Here is a 15,074-nt window from a genome sequence, read left to right as displayed (position 1 = left end):
AGGACGTGTGGCCGGGGTAAGAGAGAAGGAGAAAAAAAAGGGGGAGGGTACTGTAGGTGGGTTAAGGGTGGAGGGGTGAAGGAGAAGAAGGTGGTATGGAGAGGAGAGTGAGAGCACAGCGGCAGAGGGTACACACCGGTGGCAAAGGGGAGGGGGAGAAGAAGGAACATCGTACGTGTTCCGAGGTGCATGCACGCACTCGTGTGTTGGCGGCCACACACGTGTGGCGCACAGAGAGAGACACACACGCGGCAGAAGAGAGGACGAGAAGAAGAGACGAAGGAGAGAGAGGTGACTCTCCTCGGGGCCTTTAGTTGCCGACTGTCCGCTACTACGCGCGGTGTTACGCCATCCTCATCGTTGTCCTTCTCTGTCTATCCTCGCTGCCTCCTCCTGTAGTCCTTTTCCGTTCTCTCTCCGCGTGTCTCTCTCACCTGTTGCGGCGCGTTTCTTTTAATCCGTGATTTTCGCCGCCCCGCACCGAACCAAGAAATCTCGTCGATCATCTCGCTACTCTCCGATGTTCTTTTCATCGGCAGGATATCGGGGGTTGACTTTCTCTCGAACACCAGGTCGCCTCGAACGAGCTACACCCGGTGAGTGATACGGGAGACGGTGGATCGAGAAGAAGAATCTTCTTGTACGGAGGACTGAATCCGTGAGAAGGGTGATAAAGTGATGGAATATTTATATCGTGAGACTGTATCGGAAAGATAGGTGTTTGAGTAAGAGACTAATTGAAAGGAACGATGTAGATTAACGTAGAGGGATCGGAAGGTCGTGGTGTATTGACAACAGTAACGACAGAAGTTCGAATCGTTGCTCGAAAGCGTCGGTGTTACGTAGCGTATTGTAATCAATCGAATTCCAGGAACTTGTCTACTCGCCAGCTCATATAACTCGTGACACGGTGACCGACAATATTATGAGGACATTAACGAAGGTAATGAACAAAAGTGTGGATACTTGGAACTACGAATAGGCAGTTAGTTACGAAGGTGGTGTTCGATCGAGGAGGATCGCCTGTGCGTAAAAGACAAAAACACCGTCATGACATTCAACGTTGCGTTTAGTCATTTATTGATTCAGGAAATCAAGAATTAAAATAATTTAGATGGAAGAATTCCGCGAATTCATGCTTCTGCGCGCGTACATTTTTACATAACCACGATCACCGACATAAAATTATTTAAATGGTGTTTGGCAGAACAAGAGACATAAACTAGTTTGATGAAACGAGTGAAGTGGAGTGATAGAAGTGACGTGTGCCTGGTCGAACGCGTCTCTCGTCGCCACGATTGAACGACCGTCGACTAACAGATCCACGCTGCCGTCTGCACAAGAGGTGAGACAATTCCACCATTTGCATTCAAATCCCATAACCTATATAGCATAAACTTCCCTCCATTTTCTCGCAAATTTTCAAGTTTAATCCTTAGACCTAGGGTTTAAGCCACCTCGACTACTATCTCGTTGTTCCATTATAACCTACGGAATACCATCTTCTAATTGATCCGTTACAAAGAAACCATCGTAAAACGTTCTCCCCCTTTAGAAAGTCGTTCCACGATCACATAGAAATCCGCAGGCTAGATCCACGCGATCGTCTTCGTTGACGTGTAAATGTTGCTGAATACGTCAGTAGTCTTATCAGAGCCAACTATCGAGAGACATGGCGTACTAATTGCTCCGAGACGGGGGTGGAATGTCTGGCTTAACGAGTAAAGTCGTCATTAAGACGAACGGTTGTTTCACTTATCGAGAATCGCTAATTACCGCCACGGTCATCGCGGTATCTCGCTTTCGATCATCGATACCACGTGCTCCTTCCCGTGTCGGTAATTAAATCACTCTTTTGTTCTCTACAACGTTTGCCTCCGAGCAAACCCCCGTTACAACAACGGGGAGAAAGAGCGGCGTAAAACTGTCAACGAGATAAGAGCGATAACTTTACGACACCTTTCCACAAAACGCTATTCGGCGGAGAGAAAATACCTTCAGAGTGATATCATTTACCGTGGAGCGTTCTATCGAGGGCAGCGCGTTTAACGAGCGGTAATAAAAGTATTTAATAAGCAACCGGCGAAATAATTAATTCCAACGATGGCGTTAATCGCGGTCATCGGGCCAGGAATTATATTTAAGGCACCGACCGTTACGCTCCTCGTAAAATTATATAGCAAACGTTTGTTTCCTACTCATTCGTTATTACTAGACTGCGCATCTTTATGGAAATTCATATTTTTATGGAACACGAGTCAAAGAAATAAAACCCACATAGAAATATCTGCCTTTAAGCATCGCAACGAGCATTTCATTTCGCATATTTTATACGCAATATTCTTACGCATATATTATGTGCACGTTGTACATTTTCGTGTATTTAAATTTCAAAAATACATAAGCATTCGCGGTCTAGTTATCTCACAGCTATAATTATCAGCAAGTAAAAGTTCTCAAAGAGAAAAGAATAGAAGAGATACGTATAATACCGAAAGGTGCGAGGGGCACGAAACGTTTCAAAAAATGGCTAGTTCAGAAAAATCTCAAGGTACTTTATTAAGTTCCAAACTGATAAGTTCCCGAAGCCAGTACGCAGACCGACTACTGTGCAAATCACATGCCGGGTATGTGGAGTAGAAAAAAAGGTAAAAGGCGAGATAGTGGCGGTACAATGCAGATATGCGTGCCACGGGTAACGCATAATAACGATACTTTCATAATTCTCGTGCGCGCGCGATTCAGACGTTACGTAACTGGCAAATATCCGTGGAACGTCTCAGAATTGAAACCAGTTGTCGCACGATTCTACGATTTTCTTTCACACGCTTATGATCCACTGACTACCGCTATTCTACTATGTGCCGCTTCACAATACGTCAATCCAACTATGTATATATCTATATTTCATTCCGACCAAACAGACCAAAGAAATTAATTTCTTTCCATCCAAATGAATCGAGCTTTTCACCCAACTATATCTCTGTTCCTATTCCATTTGGAGCAACGTAATTGTTACCGTCGATTAACAAGCCGAAGCCCGTAACGTTAGCCAGCTATTAATGAATTTGATTAATTGGCAAGTGGGTTGGCCAGGTACACGCTGTAGTAAGACGTCTCGTAATCACCCGCGTAGGAAGTTGTACCCATACCTTAATATCGTTAATTAACTTATTTTCGAGGCAGCGGGTTGTCAATGTACGTAGCGTTAACAGAGGCAAGCACCTGATCGGAATACGAGTACGTAATCAGTTTGATCCTTGGTACGCGGCAGGATATCCAGACGCGACAGGACAGTTAGAAAACCGGGCATTAAAATACATGGAGGAGCGGTCAGCATGTTAGTCGTTGCAAAAGAAATTCCACGGTCTGACATCGCTACGGTAACATTGTAACCCCGGTTGGTATTCCAGTAGCATAGCAACTAGTGACCGGCAGCGTACAGACAGCGGCATTTATTACGCGCGCTACGTAACGCGCGCTGCGCCGCGCGAGGAATCGTCTCGCGTGCCCGAAGTCGTTCGCTTCGACCCGCGTGTACAAGTACAGCGAGGGTCCGCGTCTTTGATTTTACATGCAATGTGGTTGAATTATGCCACGGCGCCCGGCCTCTCTCTAAGCGAGTAATAATTACTTCGGAAATTACCGCTTTAAAAAATTGGTTAATAACAACTGTTCCTGCGGAACGCTCGGCTAGAGATACTCATCGAGCCTGTTTCCTGTGTTGCGATGAGACGAGTCCGTGCGTCGTCAGCCGGAGGAAGCAAGCTTGGAAAATTTCTTCGCGCATGCAGGCGCAAACAGCCCTAACTACTTTAGGTACATAGATGCGTATCGTACACTTCCTGAAAATCTCGGCCGCTCTCGATCGCGGCTGAATCGCGCGATAATTACACGATGCTCATTCGCCGGCTTGTTTTTTGGTTCGTTCTTTGGGTCTGATGCAAATGAGCGAACTTTGTCGCGCGACAGTTCCCGCAGTCTATCGGATTATGCGAGGAAATACACACGAACGGTTGTACTCAAATAAAAATTGATACAAGCTCACGATTACGTTATTTATATATCTACATGTGTTACACGAACCGTACAGAAGCTACCATTGATCAACATCGTAAATTGAGAAGTACAGAAAAGCGATGTTACGCTGTTTTCTAATGTACCCCAGAATTTATCATTCTCTTCGTTAAACATTGAATATTAATCGCGCGTTTATGTAGTCAAGTTAAAGAATTAAGAAAAACTGGAGTCGGCCAATTTGTCTTTCGAGAGACTCATATTAAATTGTCCTGTCATATTTATCAGAACAGCGACTTCTTCGCGCATTCGCTGTAACGATAGACTTAGCTCGCTGGTGGATCTCCGGACTCGCGTGTGCCGCGTCAGCGCGCAAACACGCGCATACACAATACACGCTGGTGCGCGATTAGGCGTCGAACGGGTTTCGGTTTTTGCCACCAATCATTAAGCATTCCTGAATTATCGACGTATAGGTATATACAGAGGCGGTCAGAATTTCACTGGCAACGCGTCATAAAGAAATTCCAGCGCCGCCGTAACCCTGGTTTCTTCCTGCACCGGTAGCGCTGTGACTAGTGGTTGTATGTAGCCAACCTTATACATATATCCGTCGTATATCACTATGCAGCTCTGTTGCGTGCACGAACTCGTTCGTCGTCGCGGTGACACGCGTGTGCGAGCTGCACCGACACGAACGCTCACACCGGCTCGCGCGTACCGAGTTACGTACACGCGTGCTACGTGCAAAGAACGCGTGTGCGTGTACACGCGTACCCCTAGAGGAGACAGATGCATAGCGCGCACGCATTTACATCTCGACACGCGAGACCCCTTCGATTCTTTTCTCGTTCTCTCTTTCTCTCTTTCTCTTTCCAATTGACGTGCTCTCTTGTACTCTCTTCGCAAGTACTCGTTTGGCTCTATTCTACGATCAGCCTCCTTGACCTATTGTTTAGCATTGGGGAAATCAGTTTGCGCGGGATATCGAGCTTCTTGGCTTAATTAACGGACCTCGGAAGAATTTTGTCGCTTAGAACGGATTCATTTACGAAATTCATGATAAACGTGTATAAGTACAGGCGAGTACACAGAGATCGATGAATTTGATTCGATTATGGGATGTAAAGTCAAGAGGAATACGTTTCAGACAAACTAGTTGTTACAGAACGCTAGGTTTCTCTCTTAAAGTTAGACCATCTTTTGACAATTTTTTATTTTTTAAAAGACGTTACACTATTGCTCTGGATCCTTATTCTTCTATATCGACATTCATAGAAATGTTTCAAACATTAAAGTTCCAAACTTACTTAGGACTTTGTTTATATAAACTTGTTTGGGAGCAAGTAGTTTACGTATAATCGGATTTCATGTAATAGAAGTTCACGTTCAGACAAGTGGATTCAATCAGTATGATTTTATTTAATCAGCCACTAATCAAAATTTAACTTTCAACTAGGTGATCCTTGTATAAACGAAGCTCCATTATATTTATAGGTACATTGTCGGATAGTCGTAACATTTCGGTTGATAACACTGATAAACTGAACCCAGAAAAACTGAACTGGCAAACTTTTTTCGATTCAAGATTCTGATATTCTAATTTTCCGATTAGGTATCTAATACCTACGCGAATGACAATATGATGGTGATCAGAAAGGATGCGTTCGAAGCATATGTTACGTAAGCAGACTTGCAAATTCGATCGTCCTAAGAGCAGCTGCTATCGACTTTGAAGAAACAACCATCCTAGACGTTAAATTCTAGATCGTATAAGGAGACGGAAGATGGCCAAGCAGACAGACAAACAGAAAGAGAAAGATTGACAGGCGGAAGGTCCTGGTTGTCCAAAAGATTACGACGCCGCGCCGGTAGCACGTGCCCCATTCAAGACAAGTTGAAGGGGAACCACCCTCGTAACTTAACCTAACCTAATCCAACCTCCTTGCCGTGGCTATTCAGACCGTGACGAGGCAGGCTTCTTTGTGACCCAGGTTCAATCCAAGAGCCAGCGATTCAAACGTCTCTCCATCTTCGTTCCTTTTTCTCCTTTTTCCTTCCCGGACCACGGCTTTCTCACTTTTTTATCGCGCCACGCATCAGGAAGTTATAACGTCTGCCCTTCGAACCTCTGGCTTTTGATTCTCGAATTCAGACAGCCAATTAGGATGAAACGACGAAGAAATAAAGAAGAGACAAGGAGACGCGACACTAGCTGTTCGTGTTTTCGAGCAAAGATAATTCACTTTCGCAGTCGATGATTTAATACTAGAAAAATCAAAGCTCTGAAAATGAGTAATTTGTAATTTTTCATAGAAATGTTATAAATGTACCACGGTATTTTTTCCAAGTTTTCTTACGAACGATCTTGATAAAGCTTTGTTTCTTCTTTTGCATTATGTATCTTTTTCTATAAGTAGCTTTCATTTTTATTTCTTTGATACAAGTCATATAATTGAACTTTAGACAACAGTGACGAAAGTTCAAAAATTGCTGAACCGCCTCTCAATTGCAACAAGTTTCTAAATATCGTATTAGAGATATCGATGTTTCAATCTCGTCGTTCATCCGCTCGTAATTGTTTTCAATGTTTCAAAGGGCAACGATCTTTAATAAACGTCAAGGAGAATCCGACTACACTTTCGTCTCCTTGTCTGTCGTGCGGGCGCTTCTTCAAAACTCTGCTTATGTATCGGGAGCCACGCACTAAGCGGGCAATTTGTCAGTGGCAAACGGTTTCACGCTCCTTCGTGTACATAAATCACAGGAAGTTTCGGATAGTTAGGCCGTTTACACGCCCTTCAGAGTCCACGGGACTCCATTTACGAGCGTCTTGTGAAGCGGGTACCGCTTTTGCCACTCGCAGTTCCTTCGAGTTTTCTTCAGAGGGAGGCGAAAAGTGCCAAGAGGCTTTGTAAGAATCGGCCACCCGCCGCTGCTGTTTGCCCCATTTAAGAACGACAACAATGCCAACACGCCTTCAGCTTGTAACGAACACCAATGCCACTGACCACTGACCAGTCGAAAATGGTATATACAAGCTCGTATCTCATCGCCATCAACAGAAAGAAGAAGCGGATCGAACGCTTTTCGAAGAGAATAAAGAATTTTATGACCTCTTTCGAACCAGGTTAGGCTCACTTTGGCGACCGTTTAGGGACGTGTACCAAGAATGACCATTTAATCTGTTACGAGCTTCTTTCATCACGTTTATCCCCTGTTTTCGGCTATAACTAGATCCACAGAGAAAGCTATTTCATGCAATTCTTTGTGAATAAATAATCATATACAATATTCATATACAAAATTGATCGAGTCTAATTATTCAATTACTCGTGCATATAGCAAAGATATATTCCTCGCTAGTAATTACTCCCAAAAACTGACATTCTTTTGAACGATAGCAATGTGCCATTAATTTTTTAATTATTAAATTTGCTCGTTTTTTTCGATGTTTGCTACGAGTTTGATGTCCGATACCTGTTTTATATTGTACAATCTTTGTACGAAGATTATAGGGAAAAGTATGGTTATATGAATGACCTTTTGATTTTGATTATTTGGTGATTAAAAAGACCAAAATATTTTTCAACGGAGCCCCATGGCAGATTTAACGAAGAGAAAAAATGTGACTTGTGTGTTTTCGCTATGATCTACATTTGATGTGAATTATTATATATTTTTTCACAATTTGTTGTTTTTTATCATATACATAGCGACAATCAAATTCACGTCGCACGCAGCGAACGTATTAGTTACAACCTGTTGGAGATGAATTTTATTCTAAATTACCGTATGGTATTTGCGTAAAATTTCCGTGTCAGCTCTTGACATACAGCGGAGCGTTATATTATCGTCGCGCCGCCTCTGTAAGCCACCGATAATAATATTTATTGGATGTTACCGGGCGCGTAACGCAACGGCAGAACAATTTACGTTCCCTTTGATGGTTCGAGGCTTCCTTTCAATGCCGTCTCGAAAGGATCGCGAAACTGTTCGGCAGGAAGGGAAGGGGCGAGGAAGCGTTTTGTGCTGCTGTTGCGCTGAAAGGGAGGCTCTCCGGTTGCGAAACCATCGAAACGATGCCGCGGGCAATCGTTAATAATAAGAGTGTATTATGAGCCGCGGAATCAAAGTGTAGCGTGCAATTACGTGTCAATTCCGTCAACGTATTTCGTCACGCTGCAGGATGCCTTCGGTGACCAAAAAGGAACGCCCGTTCCTTCTCTGTGTGTACGTATACCTGGAGAGGCGTCGCGTGTTTGTTGCTTTCTTTTTCAACTTCATCTCTCCTCTCTGTACTTTCCTAGTCGCTGCCATTGGCGTCGGGACCGATTTAATTGCACAAGTTGAAGACTTGAACTTCAACTATACGTTCCTTTTTGTCAAATTTCCATCAAAAATTATCAATCGATTTTTGACGGATTTCATGGTAATATTACACCGCTGTATGAATTTCCTCCATACATAATTAAAGTACATGTTTAACGGTGACTTCTTCTACGATTCAATGCGGTTTCGTTTAAGAACCTGTGATCGCAGAATGACACCCTCGACCAGTGGGTAACTTAATATAACTCCCGGTGTCATTATTCTTCCGGGGGCGAAAGAGAACAAATAGTGACAGCGGAGGGTTACATCGCACCCCTACGGGTTTCGTTATTCCTGCGCCATTGTTTCGCGGTAACGTGCAACGTGGACGTGGGTCTAAAAGGCACGTATAGGCACGTAACACACACGCTCGGTTTACACGAGAAGTAAACGTACAAGGCAAGCTGCAACAGCGAACCTCGTCATAACGGTCGTCCAAGAGGTTATGGGGAATACGGGCGACAGGACAGCCAGCAGCCAGGGCCATTATTGTGTACGGACGACGATCTTTATGTAAGATCTTACACGGGAGAGACCCATGGGGTCCTGCGGCGCACGCCCATACCGTCGAGGGTGGCTGTGGTTTCACTATTTTTCTTCCCTTCTTGCTTCCTCCTTCGGGAGCACCGTAATCTTTCTTCTCGTCCTTTCCTCTCCCTCCCTTTTGCCGCCTCGTAAATCTCTTTAGGTGTTGAAACATTCGACGTAGAACGGGTTTTATGCCACGGGGTGGAGAACACGTCGAAAAAGAAACGTTCGGCTTCTTTGGCCCGATAAACTTTTATTTAATCGATACATCCACGTTCGCTTCTGTATATTTTTGAAAGTGTGTTACAGATTTAAAATTACGATATTGTCAAGAACGTATTCGTAAATTAATATTTAACGTACACCGACTTAACGTCAATTTATCGAAGGCTATGGGTACCTCGTAACCGATTTCTTCCAATCGGTTATCCCTGACATAAAATCCTGAACAGTTTTTGCATACGTCGTGGTATCTCGATGAAACGGATGACTCATTGGATGTACAGGGAAATCGTGGCGAGAGGGTCCCGTAAGCGAAAGCAGCAACAGGTGGCAAGGAAAAGCAGACGCGATCTGCCGCCGCGTGAGAATCAATCAAGGAAACAAATCTCCTTTATTTGATCTCCATTCATCTCCTGTCACACTGTTACGACCGACATTCTTCCAATTTACACAACCTGGTCTCTGTTCAATTTTCGCTGGTATCAAAAAGAAACATTAACCAAGAGAAATCTCTCAAAACGAGGATACGAGGAAAGTATCATATATGTAATACTATCAGCCAGAAATCTGAAAAAACAGACCCACTTTGGTTCTTGTTGGTGTCGTGAAAACGAGATCAATCATGCCACATATTTCTCCCCACGATCCCGACATACACGTACGATCGTTGGCTCTCGCTCCCAATCTTCACGGTTGACAATTATTGACACGATCGTCGGTCATTAAGGATCTTGTAGCTACAAGAGCTCTCGCTCAGAAAACTCGTGTCTTTTTTCAAGCGATTCCGACAGCGTCAACTCCCACCAAGCTTGTTCTCGTCGTGAAGGTATTCATCCCCGCGGCCAGCCGTGGATAGCCATTAATTGGCCCCGTTCCTCGAGAAACCGAGGAAAACGTTCTAGTGGTGGCAGCCGGGCACGGCCGCGTCCCTCTCGTTATAGTCGTCGCGTGTACAAACAGGATCTGGTAGTGGTTGTGGCGATAGGTTGGTAGGGGCAAACCCTAATGAGGATCCCCTACCATAGACTGCCGACCGGCCGCCGCAAAGTAAATGAGCAGGTGCCTCTGGTATGCGCCCCGCCTACGCTTTCCACTTGCTCTTGTCCTCCACCACGAGTTTCTCGGGTGTCTTTTTCTTTCCCTCTCTTTTTTTCTCCCCATGCCACGCAGCCAGACCGAGCGTGTCGCGGAAAAGTGGTTCTTGATATACTGCCGAAGTCTACAAACCCGCGGACAGATTATGTTCGTATATATCTTTTTTTTCTCTGCCTTTCTTCCCTTTTTATTTTTATCGTCTCTCTCGATCGATCGAACCGATTGCATTAGGGCGCATTAGGCCGGGCCGGTATCATAATTCAGGATTAATTTTTCAAAGGGTCGGGACACCGTGTCTTCGTTAGCGAGTTGCAACGTCGTACTAGCAAGATTTTTATGTTGAGAACTTGTTACAGTGTCGGTTAATCTGCGACTGGTTTTTCGATGTTGCCAATGAATCCTGTGTATCTCGGTAATTAACATAATACAGCGATTTTGGTAGCGACAATGTGATGGTAGGATATTTGAAGGACCGATCTGTTCAGGGTGATTTGCACGTTCGACCATCGTCGGTCGTTAGACTTTTCAACCTTGAAAGACCTTCTCAAGGTGAGGAGACGCGGTGACATGTTCGGCTATATCGGGAGGAGAGTTCTCGGAGCTAGACTCCTCTTCTAGGGTATATACGTGGCCGTGAAGTGGTCTTCGAGACAGAGCAAACGCGCGCGCTTTTTAATACACTGGCCGGTACCTCGGCTGCGTGGACACGCACGAACGTGCGGACGCACCACGTGTTTGCTTAAAATCTTGACGCATGACCGGCCGATTTGTTTTTCCATTCGCAGGGCCGCGGCTACTCACGGTGTTAATCGAACACGTTCTATTATAGAATCTAATATGTACCTTCAGTTTCCATTCATTACTTATACGTTATTGTTACTTCGTTCTGTGAAAATTTGAATCATCTGTCAAATACTGTTAACAACGAGAGAATAAATTACAAAATTCTTAAGAGGAAAAAGAATAGCAATTTAACCTTCTTGAGCTATTTCTCTGTGATTATAAATTATAACGAAGAATTTTCTATCGTAGATTGTCTGATTGTTTCGGAAATGACAGAAGAGAAGATATAAAGTTCTAAACCTTCTCGGAGTGTTTCTCTATGATAATAAATTATAACGAAGAATTTTTTATTCTAGATTCTCTGACTGTTTTAGATATGCAAATATCGAAGTTATCGATGAATTCAAAATCCGATCCTGTTAGTTTTCCAGGAGACGAGTCATCGTCCGTCCTTCATGGACGTTACGCTATTGGTGACACACGCGTCTCGTTTCCTTCTTCTCGATCCTCTTTGTACGTTGACTCCCCGGCTTCGGAGGAGGACAGAGCCCCGTCCTAGGGACCTTCGTTCGTCGCGGTATGTAAATACGTGGAACGAGACGACTCCTCATCTCGAACGACCGACCGCGGTGCATCGTATCGTATTCTGCCGCCATTTGTCTTCGCGATCCGGGATTACGTTACCACGATGATACACGATGACATTTATTTTGGGATTTGTACGGGTCTCTGTGGCCCTTCCCTCTACGGTGTGGATTCTACGTGAACGCATCTTTCGTCGGACTGCTTGCGCGTCAGTTCCTATAATGATCACGGAATGCTCTCAAAACTCGAATTTCGCCGTCACTGCAAAGTGGACATCCAGAAATAATTAGGAGATTGCGTGGTCAAAGAGAGGAAAACCGGTGACTCTAGAGATATTTAGGTTGCCGTTGTATTTTCGCGAGTCTTCGGACTTCTTCGTACTTCTTCGTTCTTCAAATATTACTTTCTTATCAATTGTCATAGCGTTGATAGAATAAGCTTGGAATCTCAAGCTTGAGATCATCGCTGAAGCAGTAAATGTTAGGATTTCTTAAATGCGAATTTTGATGTGTACGGATTGTGATCTTTAAGGTTTTTAACTTCTACATCTATATAAGCATATAGGTACATATATTATATAATAGTCGTGAATGAGACGTGATTCGAAAAGTGAGCATGACAAGGAAGTATCATCTTATAGAGTATCATCTTAATGTCAAATATTATTCATTAGAAATATACGTGGAAAATCGTGTACGAATCGAAAAGACAAGTGAACGCATTGCTGAAAGATGTTGTAAATAAATATGTTTAAATTTTTGTGTACGAAAAGCAGAAACTGGTTAAACCAAACAACAATTCAAGCTTCCGTAGTTGCTTTTCGTAAAAAAAGAATAGACAAAATATATCACTGAATTGTTAATTATTCGAAGTTGAAGAGCTTGAAGAAGTTAAACTGGGAGCTTCAAAAAGTTCAATTTCATATCGCCCTACAATCTCTGCCTTTAAAGCTCAAAATCTATGATTCCTCGTGAAGTAACGTATGTAAACAGAACACGATGGAAGATCGATAGATTCTTGCGATTCGAAATTGAATAATCGTGTGAAAATTGTGTAAACGCAGATGCCGTTAAGGAGCCATCACCCCATCGACGAGATACGGGATAAAAAGGGAGCACGTGGCAAAGATCAAACAGCTGGATCATCTCGTGCGTGCGTGCCTTTAGGTAAGGATCTTTTTCTTGCGGAAAAGGTGGGTACACGTTCGACCCAGGTGCAACCTCGGAAACCTTGGAAGGCGTGCGTGACAATGCTCGTATGCGCGTGTGGGATTCGTCGTGACGTGAAAGTCGTTCGAAACAAGAAAAGAGAGAGAAAAAAGAAAAAGAAGGCACGGCTTCCCTTCGACCAGTATAACATGAAAAACAGAAAGAATCTACCTACCACGTATGAAATACGATAGCTTCTCGTGTAATTTCATTAATATCCACTTATCAATAACATTTCAATGGGAAGAGATGTAACTATGCAATTTTCCCACGAAGAGACAGATGCGTGGTGAGGAAGTTACAATGGATATAAAATATAAACGTATAGGTAGAGAATAGAGGCAGCTACGTCACAGAGGAGTTACGTCAACGCGACGTCGATGTTGGCAAAGAAATCAGGAAACAACGAAGCGAATGACGCGCCTATATGAATAGCTATGCACGCGCCAAGCATCGAGCATGTAATTATCGTATGTTTAAATTTTACGGATCAATCGCCGAAGAAGCGTGGGTAGCTTGGAAGCGAAATATAGCAGAGATAGGTTCGAAAGTGCGAGTTTCCTAGAAGGCATCAGTTCGATCGCGTCTCATTAAGGCTAATGACGTAGATGGCATAATTATTCTAATACGAGAGAGGTAATTCATCCATCCCGAACCTATCAATTCATTGTAATTATACGAAGCATACGTTCCACTTTCTGTGGACTTTTTTTTACCAAATTACACGTCTCACGGCAGTCGGGCGTGCAACAAGGAGATCATGATTTATCGAACGAGACTCGGGTCACCGGAAATTTTATTAATCTAACAGATATTCCTCCTTCTTCTTCTTATTGAATTAATAAAACGGGATCCTACTATCCGGTAAAAAGGACCGTCGCGTCGCGCGTCCATTAATATAGAAACGCGTAGTTAATACGTCGCAAATGGTGTCTGCGTGTAACGCTTAAAAGGAAGTAGACGAGCGTTGAATATATTCATGGCACACGAGTTCCTAAAATAAATCGACTTGAGTATTCTGCACTTTACGGTTCTCCGTGTGGTATCGGACTGTCGTCGTCGCGTCGTTCGGTTCTTCCGTTAAAGAAAAAGAAAAAAAAAGGATAGAAAAGGAAAAAGATGGTAAACACGAGCGTCTAGAAAAAATTCAAATGGTCGGAGCGACGACCACTTAGCGAGTACTCTCGACGTAGTGGACACGTGTCTAAAGCGTGGCTAGAACCTTAACCACGTGTCAATATCTCAAGGGACGTTTTGTTTACGAAAGTCATAGACGAGGCGAGACACGTTAAACATTTTTATCCAAGACGTTGAAAAATGAAGAAAAAGAAATTGCCGAACACTTTGCTATGCCTACCATGCGCGAGCTACAACGATCGCGTATACATAATACGTTTCATGGTTCGTTCCACCGAACGACATACCGTACCCGTTTCACGAGATGAATAACACTAGAGACTCGCAAAAACCGGAACTCTAGCTTGCTCATTTTTTGCTCGCTTTTTCCAAGTCGTTTCACGGTATCAGTTCCGCGAGAAATTGTTTTCCAGTATCGTCGTAGTTTACGTTTACGAACGGTCATCGGAGAAAAAGCAGTCACGTGATCCCCATCGGCGCGCGCACACTTGTTGCGCACCGTGTAAAGAACGCGCCAATAAATAATAGACGCTACTTGTTTTACTCACGTCGTCGCAGCAAGAAGAAGGAAAGAAGAACGAGCAAATCGTCTGGAAGGCATCGATCCCCGTCGAGTCTTAGGATTCTCAGCATCCAACGCAACGTGTTCCTTATCAACGAGCTTTTGCGCGCGCAAGCACGCATCCTCGGCGCGTGGGCAGGCCCGAGTAGAGAAACCAGTAAAAGAGACTTCCCTCTCTGTCTCGTTCTTCTCTTCCGCCGAGCGAATCCACCACGATTCTCTTTCTCTGTCTCGTCATCGGTTACCTTGCCGGTAAAAACAGCACGAGGTGGCCGGTCGCGCGAACAAGAGTAGGGGGATAGGCGTGGTTCAATTCTCGTAGGTGCACTCGGAAACGATAGTGTTCGTGTGCCCACCTCGCGCCTACTGAGCTCGGTTAGGCCGACGTGAACACGAAGGGGGGCGAGTCTGGCCGAACAACAAAGGTGGTGGGGATAGCTGTCACGGGCCGAGCAGTGGGGAGAGAAGGGGAGTTAAGGTTCGCACACACGAAAATCAGTGGGGACGCGGCCTGTGCACGTGTAGAAAGAGAGAGGGGCGAAGGGAGTCGAACACGGCCGAAGGTG

General features: G+C 44.2%; 2 long non-coding RNA genes across 2 annotated transcripts in view; one reads left to right on the top strand and one right to left on the bottom strand.

Moving 5' to 3' along the window:
• LOC112212466 overlaps positions 1-14,845 on the bottom strand; it is a 51,704-nt gene extending 36,859 nt beyond the window's left edge. The window contains exon 1 of the long non-coding RNA XR_002946291.2: positions 14,495-14,845. This is a non-coding gene — a long non-coding RNA (uncharacterized LOC112212466). The remainder of the gene's footprint in view (positions 1-14,494) is intronic.
• Positions 14,846-14,980: 135 nt separating this feature from the next.
• LOC112212465 overlaps positions 14,981-15,074 on the top strand; it is a 50,569-nt gene continuing 50,475 nt past the window's right edge. The window contains exon 1 of the long non-coding RNA XR_002946290.2: positions 14,981-15,071. This is a non-coding gene — a long non-coding RNA (uncharacterized LOC112212465). The remainder of the gene's footprint in view (positions 15,072-15,074) is intronic.

The sequence above is a fragment of the Bombus impatiens genome, unplaced genomic scaffold (assembly GCF_000188095.3).
Source record: "Bombus impatiens unplaced genomic scaffold, BIMP_2.2 scf_0197, whole genome shotgun sequence".
Classification (NCBI taxonomy): domain Eukaryota; kingdom Metazoa; phylum Arthropoda; class Insecta; order Hymenoptera; family Apidae; genus Bombus; species Bombus impatiens.
The sequence above is the reverse complement of the archived record's forward strand: the minus strand, read 5'-3'. Positions and strand labels throughout refer to the sequence as shown.